This window comes from Trichechus manatus, unplaced genomic scaffold (genome assembly GCF_000243295.1).
Source record: "Trichechus manatus latirostris isolate Lorelei unplaced genomic scaffold, TriManLat1.0 scaffold00113, whole genome shotgun sequence".
Classification (NCBI taxonomy): domain Eukaryota; kingdom Metazoa; phylum Chordata; class Mammalia; order Sirenia; family Trichechidae; genus Trichechus; species Trichechus manatus.
The window spans coordinates 7,711,480-7,734,151 of record NW_004444049.1 but is presented as its reverse complement, the minus strand read 5'-3'; the positions used below and the strand labels follow the sequence as shown (position 1 = coordinate 7,734,151).

Sequence of the window (22,672 nt, the reverse complement as noted above, 5' to 3'; positions counted from 1 at the left end):
TATCAAGGAAATGACTTGCAATTGTAGAAGCTGGAACACTCCAAGTCCTTGGGTCAGGCTGAAGGCTTCTCCTAATTCATGTAGCCACAGGGGCTGGCAAACTCAAGACAGGTCAGATAACAGGGCTGTTGCTCACAGGCTGCAAAGAGTGATGAATCTCAAGATTAGTAGGCAAGACAGCAGGTAAGCTGCTAGCTCAAGTCCCAAGAACAGGAGATCAGATGAACAGAAGCCAGCTACAGGATACAGGGTGAGCAAAAGCCCACAGGCCTTGCCAGAAAGTCCACTTATATTCAATGCAGGCCACACTCCCAAGGAAACTCCCTTTCAACTGATTGGCTATTCACAGCAGATCCCATCATGGAAGTGGTCACATTATATCAAATCGCATCATGGAAGTGATCACATTATCATACCAGTTCCAAACGACATCATAACTGCCAAACCACTGAGAATCATGGCCCAACCAAGTTGACACAACCTTAACCATCATATCATTTAATGGACTTTGGTCCTTTGTAAAAGATCAGCTGACCGTAGGTGGGTGGATTTACTTTTGGGTTCTTGAGTCTGTTCCATTGCTCTATGTGTCTGTCATTGTACAAGTACTAGGCTGTTTTGACTACCATGGCTGTATAGTAGATTCTGAGATCATATAACGTGAGGCCTCCTACTTTGTTCTTTTTCTTCAATAATGTTTCGCTTATCTGTGGCCTCCTTCCTTTGCATATAAAGTTGGTTATTAGTTTTTCCATCTCATTAAGAATACTGTTGGTATTTGATCACAATTGCATTGTATCTGTAGATTGCTTTGGGTACGATTGACATTTTCACAATGTTGAGTCTTCCTACCCATGAGTATTGTATGTTTTTCCACTTATGTAGATCTCTTTTGGTTTCTTGCAGTAGCATTTTGTAGTTTTCTTTGTATAGATCTTCTATGTCCCTGATTAGGTTTATTCCTAAGCATTTTCTATTTGTAGGGACTATTATAAATGATGTTGTTCTCCTGACTTCCTTTTCGAAGTTCTCTTTGTTTGTGTATAGCAATCCAAGTGATTTTTGTATGTTGATGTTGTATCCTGCTACTCTGCTGAATCTTTCTATTAGCTCCAGTAGTTATCTTGTAGAAACTTTGAGGTTCTCTAGGATTATATCCCACCACATGTCTGTCAGTATGTCACACTGTGGTAGCTTGCATGTTGCTGTGATACTGGAAGTTTTACCACAAGTATTTCAAATACAAGCAGGGTCACCTGTGGTGGAAAGGTTTTAGCTGAGCTTCCATACTAAGATAGACTAGGAAGAAGGACCTGGCAGTCTACTTCTGAAAAAATTGGCCAGTGAAAACCTTGTGAGTGCAGTGGAACATTGTCTGATATAGTGCTAAAAGAAGAGTCCTTCAGTTTGGAAGGCACTCAAAAGATGACTGGGGAAGAGCTTCCTCCTCAAAGTAGAGTTGACCTTAATGACATCAATGGAGTCTACCTTTCAGGACCTTCATTTACTCATGTGGCATGACTCAAAATGAGAAGAAACAGCTGCAAACATCCATTAATAATCAGAATGTGGAATGTACAAAGTATGAATCTAGGGAAAGTGAAAGTCGTCAAAAATGAAATGGAAAGCATAAAGATCAATATGCTAGGCATTAGTGAGCTGAAATGGACTGGTATTGGCCATTTTCAATTGGACAATCATATGGTCTACTATGCCAGGAATGAAAAATTGAAGAGGAATGGTGTCTCATTCATCGTCGAAAAGAACATTTCAAGATGTATCCTGAAGTATAACACTGTCAGTAATAGGATAATATCCATATGCCTACAAGCAAGACCAGTTAGTATGACTATTATTCAAATTTATGCACCAACCACTAAGGCAAAATATGAAGAAATTGAAGTTTTTACAAACTTCTGCAGTCTGAAATTGATTAAAGATGCAATCAAGATGCAATGATAATTACTGACGATTGGAATGCCAAAGTTGGAACAAAGAAGTATTGGTAGTTGGAAAATATAGCCTTGGTGATAGAAACCATGCCGGAGATTGTGTGATAGAATTATGCAAGACCGACAACTTCATTGCAAATACCTTTTTTCACCAACATCAACGGTGACTATACACATGGAACTTGACGGGTGGAATGAAAAGGAATCAAATCGACTACTTCTGTGGAAAGAGACGGTGGAAAAGCTCAATGTCATCAGTCAGAACAAGGCCAGTGCCTGACTGTGGAACAGATTGTCAATTCCTCATTTGCAAGTTCAAGTTAAAGCTTAAGAAAATTAAAAGAATTCCAGGAGAGCCAAAATACAACCCTGAGTATATGCCATTTGAATTTAAAGATCATCTCAAGAACAGATTTGACACATTGAATACTAACGACCAAAGACCAGATGAATTATGGAATGACATCAACGACATCATACATAAAGAAAGCAAGAGGTCATTAAAAAGACAGGAAAGAAAGAAAAGACCAAGACAGGTGTCAGAAGAGATTATGAAAGTTGCTCTTGAACATAGAGTAGCTAAAGAGAAGAAATAATGAAGCTAAAGAGAAGAAACAGAGGAAATGATAAAGTAGAAGAGTGGAACAGAAGATTTCAAAGGGCAGCTCCAGAAGACAAAGTAATGTATTATAATGAAATGTGCAAAGACCTGGAGATAGAAAACCAAAAGGGAAGAACACGCTCAGCATTTCCCAAGCTGAAAGAACTGAAGAAAAAAATTCAAGCCTCCAGTTACAATATTGAAAGATTCTATGGGGAAAGTATTAAACAACACAGAAAGCATGAAAAGAAGATGGAAGGAATACACAGAGTCACGGTACCAAAAAGAATTGGTTGATGTTCATCCATTTCAGGAGGTATCGTATGATCAGGAACTGATGGTACTGAAATAAGAGGTCCAAGCAACACTGAGGCATTGGTAAAAAAAAAAAAAAACAAGGCTCCAGGAATTCACAGAATACCAACTGAGATGTTTCAACAAATGGATGCACCTCTGGAAGCACTCATCTAGGCCAAGATTTTTGGAAGAGTTACCTAGCCAACCAACTGGAAGATATCCATATTTGTACCCATTCCAAAGAAAGATGATCCAACAGAATACGGAAATTATTGAACAATATCCTTAATAACACACACAAGTAAAATTTTGCCAAAGATAATTCAAAAGCAGTTACAGCAGTACAACGATAGGGAACAGCCATAAATTCAAGCTGTATTCAGAAGAGAATGTGGAACAAGGGATATCATTGTTAATATTAGATAGATCATGGCTGAACCTGAAAGCAGAGAATACCAGCAAGATCTTTACCTGTTTTATTGACTATGCAAAGGCATTCAACTGTGTGAATCATAACTAATTATGGATAACATTGTGAAGAATGGGAATTCCAGAACACGTAATTGTGCTCATGGACAACCTGCACTTAAATCAAGAGGCAGTCATTCAAACAGAAAAAGGGGATACTGAGTGGTTTAAAGTAAAGAAAGGTGTGTGTGAGGGTTGTATCCTTTCACCATACTTATTCAATCTGTATGCTAAGCAAGTAATCAGAGAAGCTGGGCTATATGAAGAAGAAAGGAGCATCAGGATTGGAGGAAGACTCATTAACAACCTGCGATACGCAGATGACACAACCTTGCTTTCTGAAAGTGAAGAGGACTTGAAGCATTTACTGATGAAGATCAAAGACCACAGCCTTCAGTAGGTATTATACCTCAACATAAAGGAAACAAAAATCTTCACAACTGGACTAATAAGCAACTTCATGATAAACGAAGAAAAGATTGAAGTTGTCAAGGATTTCATTTTACTGGGATCCGCAACCAACATCCATGGAAGCAGCTGTCAAGAGATCAATATATTGCATTGGGCAAATCTGCTGAAAAGACCTCTTTGGGGAGGGCAGGGGTGGAAGGGAAAAACTCTAACTAGACAATAGATAAGTAATAACTTTGGGGAAGGGGAGGACAGTACACAACACTGGGGAAGCCAGCACAACTTGTCCAAGGCAAGGTCATGAAACCTCCATAGACACATTCAAACTCCCTGAGGGACCAAATTACTGGGCTGAGGGCTGTGGGGACCATGGTCTTGGGGAACATCTAGCTCATCTGGCATAACATAGTTTATAAAGAGTACGTTCTACATTCTACTTTCGTGAGTAGCGTCTGGGGTCTTAAAAGCTTGTGAGCAGCCATCTAAGATACTCCACTGGTTTCATCCTGTCTGCAGCAAGGGAGAATGAAGAAAACCAAAGACACAAGGGTAAGATTAGTCTGAAGGATTCTTGGACCACAACTACCACAGCCTCTACCAGACTGAGTCCAGCACAACTAGATGGTGCCTGGCTACCACCACTGACTGCTCTGACAGAGCTGGAGAAAAATGTACAACAAAATTCTAACTCACAAAAAAAAAAGAAAAAGAAAAAAAGACCAGACTTACTGGTCTAACAGAGACTGGAGAAACCCCAAGAGTATGGCCCCCAGACACCATTTTAGCTCAATAATGATGTCACTCCTGAGGGTCACTCTTCAGCCAAAGATTAGACAGGACCATAAAACAAAACAAGACTAACTGGGCATACCAGCCCAGCAGCAAGGATGAGAAGGCAGGAGGGGACAGGAAAGCTGGTAAGAGGGAACCTAAGGTCGAAAAGGGGAGAGTTGACATGTCATGGGGTTGGCAGCCAATGTCACAAAACAATATATGTATTAATTGTTTAATGAGAAACTAGTTAGTTCTGTAAACCTTCATGTAAAGTACAATTTTTTTAAAAAAAGGATCTCTTTAAAGTGTTAAAAAGCAAAGATGTCACTTTAAGGACTAAGGTGCATGTGACTCAAGCTATGGTGTTTTCAATTGCCTCATATGCATGTGAAAGATGGACAATGAGTAAGGAAAACCAAAGAAGAATTGATGCTTTTGAATTATGGTGTTGGAGAAGAATATTGAATCTACCACGGACTGCCAGAAGGAAGAACAAATATGTCTTGGAAGAAGTACAGCCAGAATGCTCCTTAGAAGCAAAGATGGAGAGACTTTGTCTCACATAGTTTGGACATGTTATTAGGAGGGACCAGTCCTTTGAGAAGGACATCATGCTTTGTAAAGTAGAGGGTCAGCGAAAGAGAGGAAGACCCTCAATGAGATGGATTGATGCAGTGGCTGCAACAATGAGCTCAAGCATAAGAATTGTGAGGACGGTGCAGGACTGGACAGTATTTCCTTCTACTGTACATTGGGTCGCTATGAGTCAGATCCAACAGCAGCTAACAACAAGAACAGGATTATATCACCTGAGAATAGGGATAGTTTTACTTCTTTCTTGCCAGTTTGGAAGCCGTTTATTTCTTTTTCTTGCCTTAATTGCTCTAGCTAAGACTTCCAGCTCAATTTTAAATAGGAGTGGGGATAAAGGGCATCCTTATCTTGTTCCTGTTCTCAGCCTCTCTCCATTGAGAATGGTATTGGCTGTTGGTTTTGTATAGATGCCCTTTATTATGTTCAAGAATTCCCTTCAATCCCTATTTTTTTGAGAGTTTTTATCAGGAATGGGTGTTGGACTTTATCAAATACCTTCTCTGCATCGATTTAGATGGTCGGTCAGGTGATTCTTTTCTTTTGTTTTATTTATGTGACGGATTACTTTGATTGATTTTCTAATGTTGAATTATCCTTGCATACCTCGTATGAATCCCACTTGGTTGTGGTGTTTTGTTTGGTTGGTTGGTTTGGTTTGGTTTTTATGATGCTGAATTCTATTGGCTAGAATTTTGTTGAGAATTTTTGCATCTGTATTCATGAGAGATACTGGTCTGTAATTTTCTTTTTTTGTGGTGTCTTTGCCTGGTTTTGGTATCAGGGCTATGCTGGCTTTGTAGAATGAGTTTGGAAGTATCCCTTCCTTTCTAGGTTTTGAAATAGTTTGAGCAGTACTGGTGTCAGTGCCTCTCTGAATGTTTGTTAGAATTCTCCAGTGAAGCCATCTGGGTCACAGTTTTTTTGTTGTTGTTATTGGGAGGTTTTTAAATTACCTTTTCCATCTCTTCTCTTGTTATGGGTTTGTTCAGATTTTGTATCTCAGCTTGTGTTAATTTAGGTAAGTAGTGTGTTTCTAGAAATTTGTTCATTTTCTCTAGGTTTCAAATTTGTTGGAGTACAGTTTTTAATAGTACTCTGTTATGATCCTTTTCATTTCAGTTAGGAATGTTGTAATGTCCCCCATCTCATTTCTTATTTGGGTTATTTGTTTCCTCTCCTGTTTTTCTTTTGTCAGTTTGGCCAATGGTTTGTCGATTTTGTTGATCTTTTCAAAGAATCTACTTTTGGTCTTGTTGATTCTTTCTGTTGTTTTTCTGTTTTCTGTTTCATTTATTTGTGCTCAGATAATAATTTCCAATCTTCTGGTGGCTGTAGCCTTCTTTTGCTACTCCCTTTCTGTTTGTTCTAGTTGTAGGGCTAATGTTTTGATTTTGGTCTGTTCTTCTTTTTTGATGTGTGCTTTTATTGCTATAAATTGACTTCTGAGCACTGTCTTTGCTGTGTCCCGGTGGTTTTAGTATGATATATCTTCATTCTCATTTAATTCTAGGAATTTTTTATTCCTTCTTTGATTTCTTCCATTACCCAGTTGTTTTTAAGCAAGGTGTTATTCAGTTTTCATATATTTGATTTTTTCCTTGCTCTTCCTGTTACTGATTTATATTTTATGGTGTTGTGATCAAAGAGAATGCTTTGTATTGTTTTGGTGTTTTGGATTTTACTGAGGGTTGCTTTGTGGCTTAAAATGTGGTCTATTCTGGAGAATGTTCCATATGTGTCGGAAAAGAATATATACTTTGCTGAAGTTCAGTGGAGTGTTCTATATATGTCTATGAGGTCAAGTTGGTTGATTTTGGCCTTTAGCTCTCCTGCATCTTTGTTCAGTTTCTTTCTAGATGTTCTGACCTTTACCGAGTGTGGTGTGTTGAGGTCTCCTACTGTTATGATGTATTTTGGAGCCCTATTGTTGGGGGCATAGATATTTTTTAAGGTTATGTCTTCTTGGTAAATTGTCCCTTTAATCATTATATAATGTCCTTCCTTGTCTTTTATAGTTAACTTTGCCTCAAAGACTATTTTTTCTGAGATTAATATTGCCACTTCTGCACTTTTTTGATTACTGCTTGCTTGATATATTGTTCCATCATTTTGATTTTTAATGTATTTATGTCTTTGTGTCTAAGGTGTGCCTCTTGTAGACAGCATATTGATGGGTCGTGCTTTTTTATTCATTCTGCTACTGTCTGTCTCTTTACAGGTGCATTTAAGCCATTTACATTCAGTGTGATTATCAATAGGTATGAGTTTATTGCTGTCATATTATTCTGCTTTTTTTTGTGTGTGGTGCTGACGTTTTCTTTGTTCCTCTTACTTTCCTATGCTGAATTCCTTTTATTTGTGGATTTTCTTTTCTTTTGTTGTTATAGATTTTGTGTTTACTGAGACTTTGTTTTTCTTCTTTATTTTGATGAGTAGGTTTATTAATTTTCTTTGTGGTTACCCTTATCTTCCTAAGTTTGCACTACTCTCTTATTATTTGGCAGTGCCTTGACTTCCTCTCCATTTGAAAGCTTATACCCACACCGTTTATTCCCACTTTTATTGTTTTTATGTTGTCATCATTTACAGATTGATGTCTCTGTTTCCCTATTTTAAGTCTTTCAGCTATGTTTTATTATTGAAGAATCCTTTACCTAGGTTGGTATCTGGCTGATTCTGTCCTGTGTCCTAGACTCTGGTTGTTGTCTGATGTTGTTAGTTCTCTAACTGAAGGACTCCTTTTAATATTTCTTATAAATTTAGTTTGGTTTTTACTAATTCCCTTAATTTCTGTTTATCTGGAAAAGTCCTAATTTTGCCATTGTATTTGAGAGAGAGTTCTGTAGGATGTATTATTCTTGGCTGACAGTTTTTTTTTTCCTTCAAGGCTTTATATATGTCATCCCATTGCCTTCTTGCATAGTTTCTGCTGAGTAATCTGAGCTTAGTCTTATTGTTTCCCTTTTGTGACTTTTCCTTTTTCTCAAGCTTCTCTTAGGATTCCTTCTTTGTCTTTGGTTTTTGGGAAGTGTGATTATGATGTCTTGGTCACTTTTTTTTGAGGTCTATCCTGTATGGGGTTCGTTGGGGTTCTTGGATGGTTAGCTTTTCATCTTGCATGATATTTGGGGTGTTTTCTGCCAGCAAATCATGTCTGTAATGTCATCAAACAAAGTGGTAAGCAAACTACAACACACTGCCCAAATCCAACCTTTAGCCTACTTTTGTATGACGAGTGAGTTTGCAAGGTATATTTGTTATGTTTTTTCATTTTTATATGGTTGTTAAAAAAAAAAAAAAAGCAGGAGCCAAACAAATAAGAACATGTGAGAGAGACTGCATGCATCCCACAAAACCTAACGTAGTTACTATCTGGATCTTTTCAGAAAATATTTGCTGACCCCTAGTCTAAGAGCACTCTGAGGCTCTCTGTTGAAATTTTAAGTCATTATTTCTCTCTGTTTTTCATTTTGTATAATTTCTTTTGATCTATCCTCAAATTCACTTATTCTGTATTTTATGTCCACGTAAGTAAGTCCATCAAGTTAATTTTTGTATCATAATTTTTATTTTTTCAGTTCTAGAATTTCAGTTGTTTGGTTTGTCTGTACCTATTTCTTAGCTGTGATTTTCATACATTAAAATCATGTTTTATTTACTTCTTTGAGGATAGTCGTATTGCCACTTTAAAAACTTGCTGGTTAGGTCCAAATTTTGTTTTACCTCAGTAGAGGATTAGAGAGATTTCCTTTCTTTTGGAATGGGTTCCATATTCTTGACTCTTCATATATCACATAATTTTGAATTATATCCTGAAAATCATAAACGTTAAGTTATGGAATTCTTGATTCTATTATTATTATCCAAAGATACTGATTTCTTCACTTTAGCATGTTTTCCATGCTTGAGATTGAACTGCAAACTCTGTTTCTAATGTGGCTGCTCTGATCTCAGTTCAAATCTTTGCCTTTAGTGGTCCTACTTGGAGACTATTTTGCATGTGCATGTTTCAGGGGCCAATCAGGGATGTGAAGTAGACACAGTTTGGGGATCTCCTCTTTGCCTCTTCCTGTTGCTTCTCATCTATCCTGTTCTAGCTGAAGCATGATTTCCCTGACTCAGCAGAGAGGAGTTTTATGCAACTCATCAGCAACTTTGATACATGACTCCACAAATGTTCCTTTCATGTGAATTAGCCTTGACCTGCATAGTCCAGGAGATCCAAGTATAGATTTAGCTTCTTTGTATTCTAGACACTGTAAAGACTCTCTACAGTAATGTGTGTGTTAGTACAATGGTGATTTATAACATGTTAACTCTTTCATGGATGATTTTTTTTTTTTTTTATGATGTCATGTTTTTTCACTAATGGAATGGGTGCTGAATCATTGTCGGTAGTTTTTTTTTATTAGTTGAAAACACAAGTGCCACCTGCAAGTGGGACATATCAGTCCCATGTTCCATGAAGCACATCACACATGCAGGACATATTAGTCTCATGGAGCATCACACTTCCTGGTTACACTTGAGTCATAAAAGATCTTACTCAACTTTCCAAAAATACTCAAAAAACACTAAATAAACATTGCACTCACTGCACATAATTGTTATCAGTTTGATTTCCAGTGGGCCATATTGGTACCATGTTCCATGAAGCACATCATACTTTTGGGACATATCGGTCCCATGGCCCAAGAAGTGCATCACAAGCTGTTTTCACCGAAAAGATAACTCATTTACTTGAATATTTCTGAATGCCACTAACCATACCTTCCCAATAACACAAAGAAAATATTGCAAGCTTTATCTCGCTGCCCAGAAGCCAAAAGACATAAAAGTTTCACACAATCACTCCACTGGGAAGCATCCCCTCATATGAATGGCTCTCGACACTCAAATGTGGCACAGACCAACTTCCTTGTTTTTTAGGCAGTTGCACCAGTATCCACTATGATGCCAGAATGTACTAAAGTGGCTCAAATGCCTGCCAATAAACCTCTACTTTATCTAGGAAAAATGTAACATGGGCATATATATACCCTAGTCCATTGTTCTGGATTGAACAGTGTCCCCAAAAAATATGTGTCAATTTGGCTAGGCCATGATTCCCAGTATTGTGTGATTGTCCACCATTTTGTCATCTGATGTGGTTTTCCTATGTGCTGTAAATCCTATCACTATGATGTTAATGAGATGGATTAGCAGCAGTTATGTTGATGAGATCTACAAGATTAGGTTGTGTCTTAAGATATAAAAGAGAGAACTGAGCAGAGAGACAGGGGGACCTCATACCACCAAGAAAGCAGTGCCAGGAGCACAGCGTGTCCTTTGGACCTGGGGTTCCTGCACAGAGGAGCTCCTAGTCCAGGGGAAGATAGATGACAAGGCCCTTCCTCCAGAGCTAACAAAGAAAACCTTCCCCTGGAGCTGACGCCCTGAATTTGGACTTCTAGCCTCCTAGGGTATGAGAGAATAAACTTCTGTTTGTTGGTGCCATCCACTTGTGGTATTTCTGTTATAGCAACACTAGATAACACAGACATCCATGAAAGGGTTAAAATTTCCAGTATTGAAGCCTATCATATATGGCTTCACTTAGCGTCAAAGATAGATTGGAGGAGAAGCTTTGATATACTCAGTATTCAATTAAAATGGAGAGTATCGCTTCTGAGAATATCTATGGTCAGTTTCTCTGTTGATTCTTCAAGGCTACAAGTGCCAAGTTCCACTTGTTAAAATATCTCCTAAATTTCAAAGTGTGACTTCTTTTGCTCAGTTTCACCACAAGTTATTATTGTACCATAATCTCACTTGTCTCTCTTTTCCGTGTTTGGGAGGAGGTTTCTCAGATGGTGTTTCCTCCAATCTGCCATTGCTAACACCTGTGCAGGCTTTGCTCCCACCTTCCTCATTTACTGCTCTCTACGCTTCTTGGCAGGATTTTCTTCCATGGCCATCTTTATAAATACTGGCATGCTCAGTAAGTCAACACTCTTAGATCTTCTACATTTTCCAAGTCTTAACTTTGATCTAGAAATTCCACTTTTATATGAAGTTGAAATCCTGTTTCTGTTTTCTTTCACTACTAGAATGGTCAGTGCCCAAATTCCAAGCCATGGGAATGACCCTGGTAGCCTGTTCCTATAGTATTGGACAGATAACCCTAGGAGGCCTAGCTTTTGCCTTTCGAGAGTGGCAAATACTCCAGCTGGTGCTGTCTGTACCATTATTTGTCTTCTTTCTGGCCTCAAGGTATGAGCTATTTCTCTTCCTTTGTCTTAGTGGATCCTGGAATGAAATATATATAGAATCAGGACACATGGATTCCATTTGGCCCTTGGTCAAGACTAGAGCACATGATCTCCTAATCTGTGGCTTGTGTGCAGTTCAAAAAGCAGAATAGATATGGTTGGCAGATAATATGAGAACAATCCATTAAATTTGAATTGAAGATAAATGATATTTTTTATATAACAATACCCCAAATATTGCACAGACCATAGCGATACTAAGAATTATTCATCATTTCTATGTAAATTCTACTGAACTAAGAGTTCCATATTTTTACTTGCTAACTGCATAAAATACAGGATATCCTATAAAATTTGAATTTCACTAAACAGCAAAGAATTTTTATTAAAAGTATACCTGAAATATTTTATAGGACATAGTGATATTAAAAATTAGATATTAAAAATTAATTCATTGTTTCTATGAAAATTCTATTTAATCAGGGGTTCTGTATTTTTATTTACTACCTGAATAAAACACAGGATTTCCCATTAATTTTGAATTTCACTAAACAAGAAATAATTGTTTAGTGAAAGTATATCAGAAATATTGCATGGGACATGTGATAGTTAAAATTGTGTGTCAACTTCCCTGGGCCATAATTCTCAGTGGTTTGTCAGTTATGTAATAATATAGTTTGGCTGTTATGTAATGATGTGATTTGGCAGTTAAATAATATAATGCAATCACCTCCATGATGTAATCTGATGTGATCAGCCAATCTGTTATTAGGGCAATTTCCACAGGGGTGTGGTTCACATCCAATATATATATGGATGCTCTGCCGAAGCTCGCTCTGATCCTGCATCCAGCTCGTCATCATCTGACCTCCAGTTCTTGGAGCCAGTGAGCCAGTGGCCTGCCATATTGCCTCCTGTTATGGATTGAATTGTGTCCCCCCAAAATGTGTATCTACTTGACTAGGCCATGATTCTCAGTATTGTGTGGTTATCCACAATTTTGTGATCTGATGTGATTATCCTATGTGTTGTAAATCCTAACCTCTATGATGTTAATGAGGCAGAATTAGCCACAGTTATGTTAATGGGACAGGAATCTACAAGATTATGTTGTATCTTGAGTCAATCTCTTTTGAGATATAAAAGAGAGAAGAGAGCAGAAAGGAGAGGAAACTCATGCCACCAAGAATGAAGAATCAGGAGGGGATCATGTCCTTTGGACCCAGGTCCCTGCGCTGAGAAACTCCTAGACTCACTCAGGGGAAGACTGATAACAAGGACCTTCCTCCAGAGCTGACAGAGAGAGAAAGCCTCCCTCTGGAGTTGGCACCCTTAATTCAGACTTCTAGCTTACTAGACTGTGAGAGAATAAATTTCTCTTTGTTAAACCCATCCATTTGTGGTGTTTCTGTTACAGCAGCACTAGATAACTAAGACATGTGCCGATCAAACCCAAAGCTTTATCGTAAGAGTGGCTGAATTACAGCACCAATTAAATTCCCTAACTTGAATGGTGTCTGAAGTTAAAGTGAGAGCATTAATTGGGAAGAAATGGTATCCTGAAACTTGAGATGGGGACATATGGGCAGACAATTATGAGGCTGGGGACACTGAAGCCCTAAATCCCATTGATACACCCCTGCAAGCAGAACCAGCCTTCTTACTCCTATCTAATGAGATTAATTCAGCTGTTCCTAAAGAGTCTTTGTCTAAGATATCACCTGAGGCAGCACCTGGAGCATTGCCTGGGCATTGCCTGAGGCAGATGCCTTACAAAACATTGCTGAATGTTCTCAGGACACATCCTCACCACCCATTTTTTTCTTCTAGGCCTATAACTAGACTTAAGTCCCAGCAAGCCCCAAATGGTGAAGTGCAAAGTGTGACCCAGGAGGAGGTACACTACGCTTCAAAAGAACTGCTTGAGTTTTCTAATATATACAAACAAAAACCTGGAGAATATGTGTGGGAATGGCTATTAAGGGTATGGGATAATGGTGCAAGGAACATAAAGTTAGATCAGTCTGAGTTTATTGATATGGGCCCACTAAACACATATTCTTCATTCAATGTTTCAGCTCGAGAGTTTAGGAAAGGATCTAACAGTTATTTGGTTGGTTTACTGAAGCATGTTTGCGTGGTGGCCTACACTAAATCAAGTTAAAGTACCAGACCTGCCTTGGTATACTGTAGAAGAAGGAATCCAAAGGCTTAGGGAAATTGGTATGTAAGGGTGGATTTATCAGGTTAGACCCAAGACTCACACATGGAGCGCCCAGAGGACACAAATTTTACCACAACGGTGAGGAACAGATTTGTGAAGGGATCCCCAGCATCCTTGAAGACTGCTGTGATTGCCATTTTATGTAAGTCAGATTTGACAATGGGAACTGCCCTAACTGAGTTAAGACACCTAACTAAAATGAGATTGATTGGACCCTGTGGTGGTAGGAGCCAAGTAGTGGCACTTCATCGGCAAAGACAAGGTGGCTGTGACTACTATTATGGACAACAGATTCAAAGCAGTAATGAGAATAGTCTGACATGACTCTTACGGACTTATGGAAATGGCTACTTAGTCATGTGTCCCTAACAGTGAAATAGATAGGAAATTTACTAAATATTTACTTGATCTGTACAAGCAGAAGAATTCTAGGTCAAGTGAATGACAGTCTAACTTGAATCGCTGGAATAGAGAGTTAGGGCCTCTAAATCAATTTCCAGACTTGAGCCAGTTTACAGACCCACAACCCCTTGAGTAAAGGGGAGGCCGGGCCCTCTTCATGAAGGACCTCACTACACTGCCAAAAACTTATACTTTTAATCTTTCTCCCAGCCTTCCCCAAAAGGATCTATGACTTTTTACGAAAGTGACTGTTCACTGGGGAAAAGGAAATAATCAGACTTTTCATGGATTACTGGATACTGGCTCTGAACTGACACTAGTTCTAGGAGACCCAAAATGTCACTGTGGCCCCCCAGTCAGAAGGGGCACTTATGGAGGTCAGAATATTAATGGAGTCTTAGCTCAGGTCCATCTCGCAGTAGGTTCAGTGTGTCCCTGAACCCATCCTGTAGTGATTTTCCCAGTTCCAAAATGCATAATTGGAATAGACATACTCAGCAACTGGCAGGACCCCCACATCAGATCCCTGACATGTGGAGTAAGGGCTATTATGGTAGGAAAGGCCAAGCGGAAGCTATTAGAACTGCCCCTACTTAGAAAAACAGTAAATCAAAAGCAATACTACGTTTCTGGAGGGATTGCAGAGATCACTGCCACCATTAAGGACTTGAAGGATGCAGCAGTGATGATTCCCACACATGCCCATTCAACTTACCTGTTTGGCTTGTGCAAAAACAGATGGATGTTGAAGAATGACAGCAGATTATAGTAAAATTAACCAGGTGGTAACTCCAATCACAACTGCTGTTCCAGGTATGGTTTCATTGCTTTAGCAAATTAATACATCTCCTGGTACCTGGCATGCAGCTATTGAGCTAGCCAATGCCTTTTTCTCTATTCTGGTTTTGAAAGATCACCAAAAGCAGTTTCCCTTCAGCTGGCAAAGTCAGTAATACATCTTCAGCGTCCTACCTCAGGATATATCAACTCTCCAGCCCTATGTCATAATGTAGTTCTCAAGGACCTTGATTGCCTTTCCCTTCCACAAAAATCACACTGGTCCGTTACATTGATGTCATTATGCTGATTAGACCTAGTAAGGCAGAAGTATCAATAACTCTAGACTTATTAGTAAGACATTTGCATGCTAGAGGGTGGGAAATTAACCCGACAAAAATTCAGGGACCTTTCACCTCAGTGAAATTTCTAGGGGTCCAGTGGTGTGGGGCATGTCAAGATATTCCTTCTGGAGTGAAGAACAAGTTATTGCATCTGGCCCTTACTACAACTAAAAAGGAGACACAACACCTAGTGGGCCTCTTTGGATTTTGGATGCAACATATCCCTCATTTGATGTGCTACTCTGGCCTATTTATCAACTGACTCTAAAAGCTGCTAGTTTTGAGTGTGGTCCAAAACAAGAGAAGGTTCTGCAACAGATTCAAGCCACTGTGCAAGCCACTCTGCCACTTGGTTCATATGATTTGGCTAATCCAATGGTGCTTGAAGTGTCAGTGGCAGATAGAGATGCTGTTTGGAGCCTTGACAGGCCCCTATTGGTGAATCACAGCGCAGTCCCTTAGGATTTTGGAGCAAAGAACTGCCGTCCTCTGCAGATAACTACTCTCCTTTTGAGACACAGTTTTTGACTTGTTACTGGGCCTTAGCAGAGACTGAACACCTAACCATAGGCCACCAAGTCACCATGTGGCCTGAGCTGCCAATCATGAATTGGGTGTGGTCTGCCCCACAGAGTCATAAAGTTGGACATGCACAGAAGCACTCCATCATTAAATTTTAAGTGGTATATACAGGATTGGGCTCAATCAGGACCTAAAGGCACAAGTAAGTTGCATGAGGAAGTGGCCAAAATACCCATGGTCTCCACTCCTGTTACTTTCCCCCTCCCAGTCTGTACCTGTGGCCTCATGGGGAGTTCTTTATGAGCAGCTGACTGAGGTAGAGAAAATTCGTGCCTGGTTTACAGATGGTTCTGCCCAATGTGCAGGCATCACTGGAAAGTGGACAGCAGCACTACTGCAGCTCCTTTCTTGGACCCTCCTGAAGGACAAAGGTGAGGGGAAATCCTCCTAATGGGAAGAACTTCAAGCAACACACCTGGTTGCTCACTTTACTTGGAAGGAGAAATGGCCAAATGTGTGATTATATACTAACTCATGGGCTCTGGCCAATGGTCTGGCTGGATAGTCAGGGACTTGGAAGGAACACGATTGGAAAACTGATGACAAAGAGGTATGGGGAAGAGGCATGTGGATAGACCTCTCTGAATGGGTGGAAGAATGAAGATATTTGTGTCTCATGTGAATGCTCACTAAAGGGTGACATAGCAGAGGAGGACTTTAACAATCAAGTGGATAGGATGACACATTCTGTAGAAACCAGTCATCCTCTTTCCCCAGCCACACCTGTCATTGCTCAATGGGCTCATGAACAAAGTGACCATGGTGACAGGGATGGAGGTTATGCATGGGCTCAGCAACATGGACTTCCACTCACTAAGGCCAACTTGGCCACAGCCACTGTGTGCCCAATCTGCGAACAGCAGAAACCGACACTGAGTCCCTGATATGGCATCATTCCTCAAGGCAATTAGGCAACAACCTGGTGGCTGGTTGATTACACTGAACCGCTTTCATCATGGAAAGGGCAGTGTTTTGTTCTAACTAGGGTAGAAATTTACTGTGGATACAGATTTGCCTTCTCTGCATGCAATGCTTCTGGCAAGAATACCATCCATGGACTCACCAAATGCCTTATCCACCATCATGGCACCCCACACAACATTGCCTAGGATCAAGAGATTCACTTCACAACAAAAGAAATGTGGCAATGGTCATATGCTCATGAAATTCACTGGTCTTACCATGTTCCCCATCATCCTGAAGCAGCTGGCTTGATAGAACTATGGAATGGCCTTCTAAAGACACAATTACAGCACCAGCTGGGTGGCAATACTTTGCAGGGTTTAGGCAATGTTCTCCAGGAAGTTGCATATACTCTAAACCAACATCCAATATATTTATTTAGAGATTGTGTGTGGTTTAAGGAGATGTGTACCCGTGCCAAGTGGACAAGCGGCAGATTGTGATGGTTAAGATTGTGTGTCAACTTGGCTGAGCCATGATTCTCAGTGGTTTGGCAGTTATGTAATGATGTAATTTGACAGTTAAGTACTGTAATGTAATCACCTCCATGATATGATCAGCCAATCAGTTTTAAGAGGAGTATCCTCAGGGGTGTGGCCTACATCCAGCAGTTATGGATACTCTCGCAAAGCTCATTCTGGATACTGCATCTGGCTTGTCATCATCTGATCTTTGTGCTTAAGACATGAGCTGATCTTGGGATTTGACAGCCTCCGCAGCAAGTGAGTCAGGAGCCTGCCATCTTATCTGCTGATCTTGGATTCAACATCCTGCAGCTAAGCGAATCAGAAGCTTTCAGCCTCATGCCTGACCAATGGACTTGAGACTTGCCAGCCTCACAACTGCATGAGCCATTTCCTTGAGATAAATCTATTGATGGATAGATGGATGGATAGACTGACAGAGAGATACATGTAGAGATATAGATAAATATACACTTCACTGGCTTTCTTCTCTAAAGAACCTAGCCTAACACAGGATATGTTGTTGTTATGTTAGGTACCATTGAATCAATTCCAACTCACAGTGATCCTATGTACAACAGAACAAAACACTGCCTCGTCCTGCACAATCATCATAATCATTGCTATGTTTGAGCCCATCATTGCAGCCACTGTGTCAATCCATCTCACTGAGGTCTTCTCCTCTTTCACTGACCCTCTACTTTACCAAGCATGATGTCCTTCTCCTGGGACTGGTCCCTCTTGATAACATGTCCAAAGTACGTAAGACGAAGTCTCGCCATCCTCACTTCTAAGGAGCATTCTGGCTGTACTTCTTCCAAGACAGATTTGTTCATTCTCCTGGCAGCCCATGATACATTCAATATTCTTCACCAACACCATAATTCACAGGCATCAATTCTTTGGTCTTCCTTGTTCCTTGTCCAGCTTTTGCATGCATATGAGACAATTGAAAATACCATGGCCTGGGTCAGGCACACCTTAGTCCTCAAAGTGACATCTTTGTTTTTTAACAGTTTAAAGAGGTCTTTTGCAGAAGATTTGTCCAATGCAATACATCATTTGATTTCTTGACTGCTGCTTCCATGGCCGTTGATTGTGGATCCAAGTGAAATTAAATACTTGACAACTTCAATATTTCCTCTGTTTATCATGACATTGCATACTGGTCCAGTTGTGAGGATTTTTTTGTTTTCTTTATGTTAGAGACAGGATATAGTTATACTAAAAAAAAAATTATTCACTGTTTATTTGAAATTCAATTTAATCGGGCACCATCATATTGTTATTTGCAACAACTGGCTATCTTACGAACAGGGAGTGGTCTGGAATTCTCTGCCTGTCTTTCTAGCTGTCCTTACTACTAAGCTTTAACAGGTGTCATGGACACAGAATTATTATAAAATTATATTCTTTAATTTAAAAAAGACCCAAATATTCCAAGAGCAGATATCTTCGATTATTGTCTGTGTATGTGTGGCTTTGGAAAGAATCATGTGATGAAGAAGTTTGGGTAATTTTCACTTTTATAAGTGCCATTGGATGAGAGCAAGGGGTAGCAAATTTACCTCCATAACTATCTGAAGAAAGAGCATCTTGTCATATATGGTTTCACTTGGCATCAAGGACAGATTGAAGAAGTTTTTATCTACTCAGTATTCAATTAAAATTAACAAATGCAGGCAGATTAGATGATTTATATCCCTTTTCTGTACTCCTTTCCGTCAATTTCTTTAAAAAGCCTTAAGGTGCCTAAATATGCCCCTCTGCTTAAGAAGACTGGTTCAGTGGAGAAAGACTGCTTGGTTAGAAATGACTCTACATCCGAGAGATAGTCTAGAGTCATAGATTTAACACAATGAGATGAATTCAAATACAGAAGAGGGTGTACTCCATGTCAGGCTCATCCATTATCTCATTACTTCCTCATAAGAACCCAACATGGCAAGTGACACTCACAAACTGTCCCAATTACATTAACAAAAAAACAGAGGCATATTTAAATAAGCACCTTGCTTGTGTAGCAAGTTTCCCTCATAGCTGGTAGGAGCAAGAGCGAGTCCAGTCTTTGTGAGGCTTTAAGTGTACATAACCACCTTAAAGGTATTTCTTTTAGACAATGACCACATATTATGAATACACATTTTCTAGGCTCCTGTAAAGGCCCTGGGAGAGGTGTGTACAAGTCAGGGGAAGTTAAGCTTCAGCTTCAGGAGCTTCATGGTAAATTTGCACCTGAGTAAGAAGGTAGAGGAAACCCTGGTGGCGTAGCAGTGCTACGGCTGCTAACCAAAACGTTGGCAGTTCAAATCCACCAGGAACTCCTTGGAAACTCTATGAGGCAGTTCTACTCTGTCCAATAGGGTCACTATGAGTTAGAATTGTCTCTATGGAGACGGGTTTGTTTGTTTCTTTAAGAAGGGAGACATTATGATGCCAGGTCAGCATTCTCAGCAGTGAAGGTGTACTGCATGGGGGTGGGGATGTCATTCCCATATTTTCCTAGTTACGATACAAGAGAAGGTAAATTATATTCCTCGGTATATCTAAAAAAGTGGTGGATAGTAGATGGAAGTGGAAAGGACTCTAGGGACGGAGGTTATATGAAAAATAAGTAACGGAGAGATTGCACCTGTGTTCTCTTCTTTGCTCAGGTGGCTGCCAGAGTCTGCCTGATGGCTGATTGTCAACAATAAACCAGAGGAGGGCTTAAAGGAACTTGCACGCATAAATGGGATAAAGAATGCTGGGGAGACCCTGACCGTGGAGGTGAGCTACAAAGGGGACCTGAGGAAGGGATGAAAGGAAAACATAATTTGCCTTTAAACTAGTCAGTGTCCAAAAGGTGAATAGATGGTGGAATGCAGATATGCTTACAGATATTCTTGTCCTCACTGCCCTGATTCTCAATGGGCATCATATTGTTTGGGTTGGCATTGAAGAAGAACATAGTGACAAGCATTGAACGCAGATATTTTGATTCAACAGAAGGAAAAGCACTGAGTTTTCACAAATGGAGAGATTGTGCACTAGTCTGTCTCTCATTGTGTAAGGTAAAGTGACCAAAACTAATCTACTCCTTTCCAATTAATATCTGTGGGTCTTTTTTCAGGGTATTAAGGCCAGTAGAAGAAAGGGTTAGTGACCATGCAGAAGATAGCATAAGGAGAGTCAATTGTTTCTTCATTCAGTCATGCATTCCTTTTCAAGATATATTTAGCGAGCCATGTGCTAGGTGCTGTTCTAGCCCTGGAAACATGGCAGTGACCACACCAGCCCTAAATTCCTGCTTTGTGGAGTTTATATTCTACTTATTACAAGTTCCAAGAGCATGACTGAGTGGAAATGTCTCAGAGAAGTCTTTCTCTTTTTTTGTGTTTCACTTTAGGTATGAAATTGAAAAAACCAAACCCACTGCTGTCAAGTTGATTCTGATTCATAAAGACTCTATAGGACAGAGTAGAACTGTCCCCATAGGGTTTCCAAGGCTGTAAATCTTTATGGAAGCAGACTGCCACATCTTTCTCCTGTGGAGTGGCTGGTGGGTTCAAACCACTGACCTTTCAGTAGCAGCCAAGCGCATTAACCACTGCGCCACCAGGGCTTCCACGCCAGGTATAAAAGGCAGATATTGCTGTGGACCATTAAGTAAATCATTCATTATGTCATGCACATATATAGGTATTTATTGAGAAACGATTGTGTGCCAGGCAGGTGACTAAACCATGAATGACAGAATAAGTCAGGGTCTCAGCCTTCAATGAGTTTTTACATTATTATGAGAGAGAAAAATAACAGTCAATTGTAAATCCAAATATATACAATGAAAAGAGAAAGGAAAGAATGATAATGGAACTACACTGATATCTTTATTAATAAGAATAGGAATAAAGCTGGTTCCTAAGAGACAAGGATCAAGTATATCCCTGACTTCCAAGTTCTCCATTATCTCTGACACCAGATGTTCCCTCACAGCCATCTTTCTGCTGGGTTTGATAATTTGCTGTAAAGTCTCAAGAGCTCTTGGATTATACTTACGGTTACGTGGTTTATTAACATAAAAGGATACAACTGAGGATCACCTTCAGGAAGAGGTACATGGGCAAGGTCTAGAAGGTTCCCTGAGGCAGAGAGCACATTCCTCCCTTAGTCAACCAGGGAGCTCACAAAGCAGGAAGCTCTTACAGCAGAAATGTCCTTGGTCAGAACAGCTCTAAGAGCAGAAAGCTCTTGGCCAGGACATCTCTCAGTCAGAGAAGATCTAAGAGCAGAAAGCTCTCAGCCAGGACAGCTCTTGGTAAGAACAACTCTCAGAGCAAAAAGTTCACAGCTAGCACAACTCTCAATCAGGCCAGATGTGGATCAAGACTGCTATTGGAAGAAAAAGCTTTCTGAGCCCCAGGTAATAGGGCTTTTATAAGCCAGTCCTTGTGCTCCTTGTAAGGTACTGGGTAGGCTCCTTAGCTAGACTCATGTCATCAAATCAAAAACAAAACCTGTTACCATTGAGTCAATTCTGACTCATAGTGACTCTATAGGATAGAGTAGAACTGCCCCATAGGGTTTCCAAGGAACACCTGGTGGATTAGAACTGCTGACCTTTTTTGGTTAGCAGCTGAGTGCTTAACCACTGTGTCACCAGGTCTAACAAATCCACAGGGGTAGTCAATTATATAGGAAATCTACTAAGTTATTTTTCCAAAAACCAAGGGCAAAGGCCAAATAAGGGAATTTATTGTGCCACAGGAACACAAGAAAAAACATCTACTCTTGTTTCTTTGTGAAAGAAGAGATTAGGAGTTAGCAAGTCAAAGGGGAGGATTAAAACACTTCTGGAAATACATTCAGTGGCAAATGTGAGAGAAAGTTACATAGGCCCAGAAAAAAGCAGAAGGTCATTTAGAAAAAACACTTTAATGAAGAAGAAAAAAATGCTCCTGAGAGTTTAGATCCCACTGAAGCTCGTAGGAAGAATTCAACACTTCCCCAGAGATGAAGCCATTGCAGAGACAATGGTACTGAGGGTACTGATTTGATGGGACATGCTTTTTAAAAACAAGGAAACCTTGAAATTTAGGTAGAGCTATACAGCAGTCCTAAGACGCCTTTTTATATGCCTAAGGTGTATAAAATTGTATTAAACTAAGTAACAACTTTGCTTGCTGGAAGTCAGAGAACTTGAAGCACTTATTGACGAAGATAAATGACCAAAGCCTTCAGTATGGATTGCACCTCAACATAGAGAAAACAAAAATCCTCACACCTGGACCAATAAGCAACATCATGATAAATGAAGAAAAGATTGAAGTTGTCAAGGATTACACTTTACTCAGATCCACAATCAACGCCCCTGGAAGCAGCAGTCAAGAAATCAAACAACGTATTATATTGGGCAAATCTACTGCAAAAGACCTCTTTAAAGTGTTAAAAAGGAGAGGGCTCCGGCAAGATGGCGGTCTAGGCAGAAGCACCCGGCCGTCCCTCCACAACAAAGATCCGAAAAACTAAGCCAAACAGAGAATCAACAATCCTGAAACCCTAGAACATCAAATGAAGAGATAAAGAACT

At 39.8% G+C, this 22,672-nt stretch overlaps 1 pseudogene; it reads left to right on the top strand.

Annotated features, from left to right (window-relative positions):
* Positions 1–22,672, top strand: part of LOC101346251 (solute carrier family 22 member 9-like) — a 67,472-nt pseudogene that overhangs the window by 27,570 nt on the left and 17,230 nt on the right.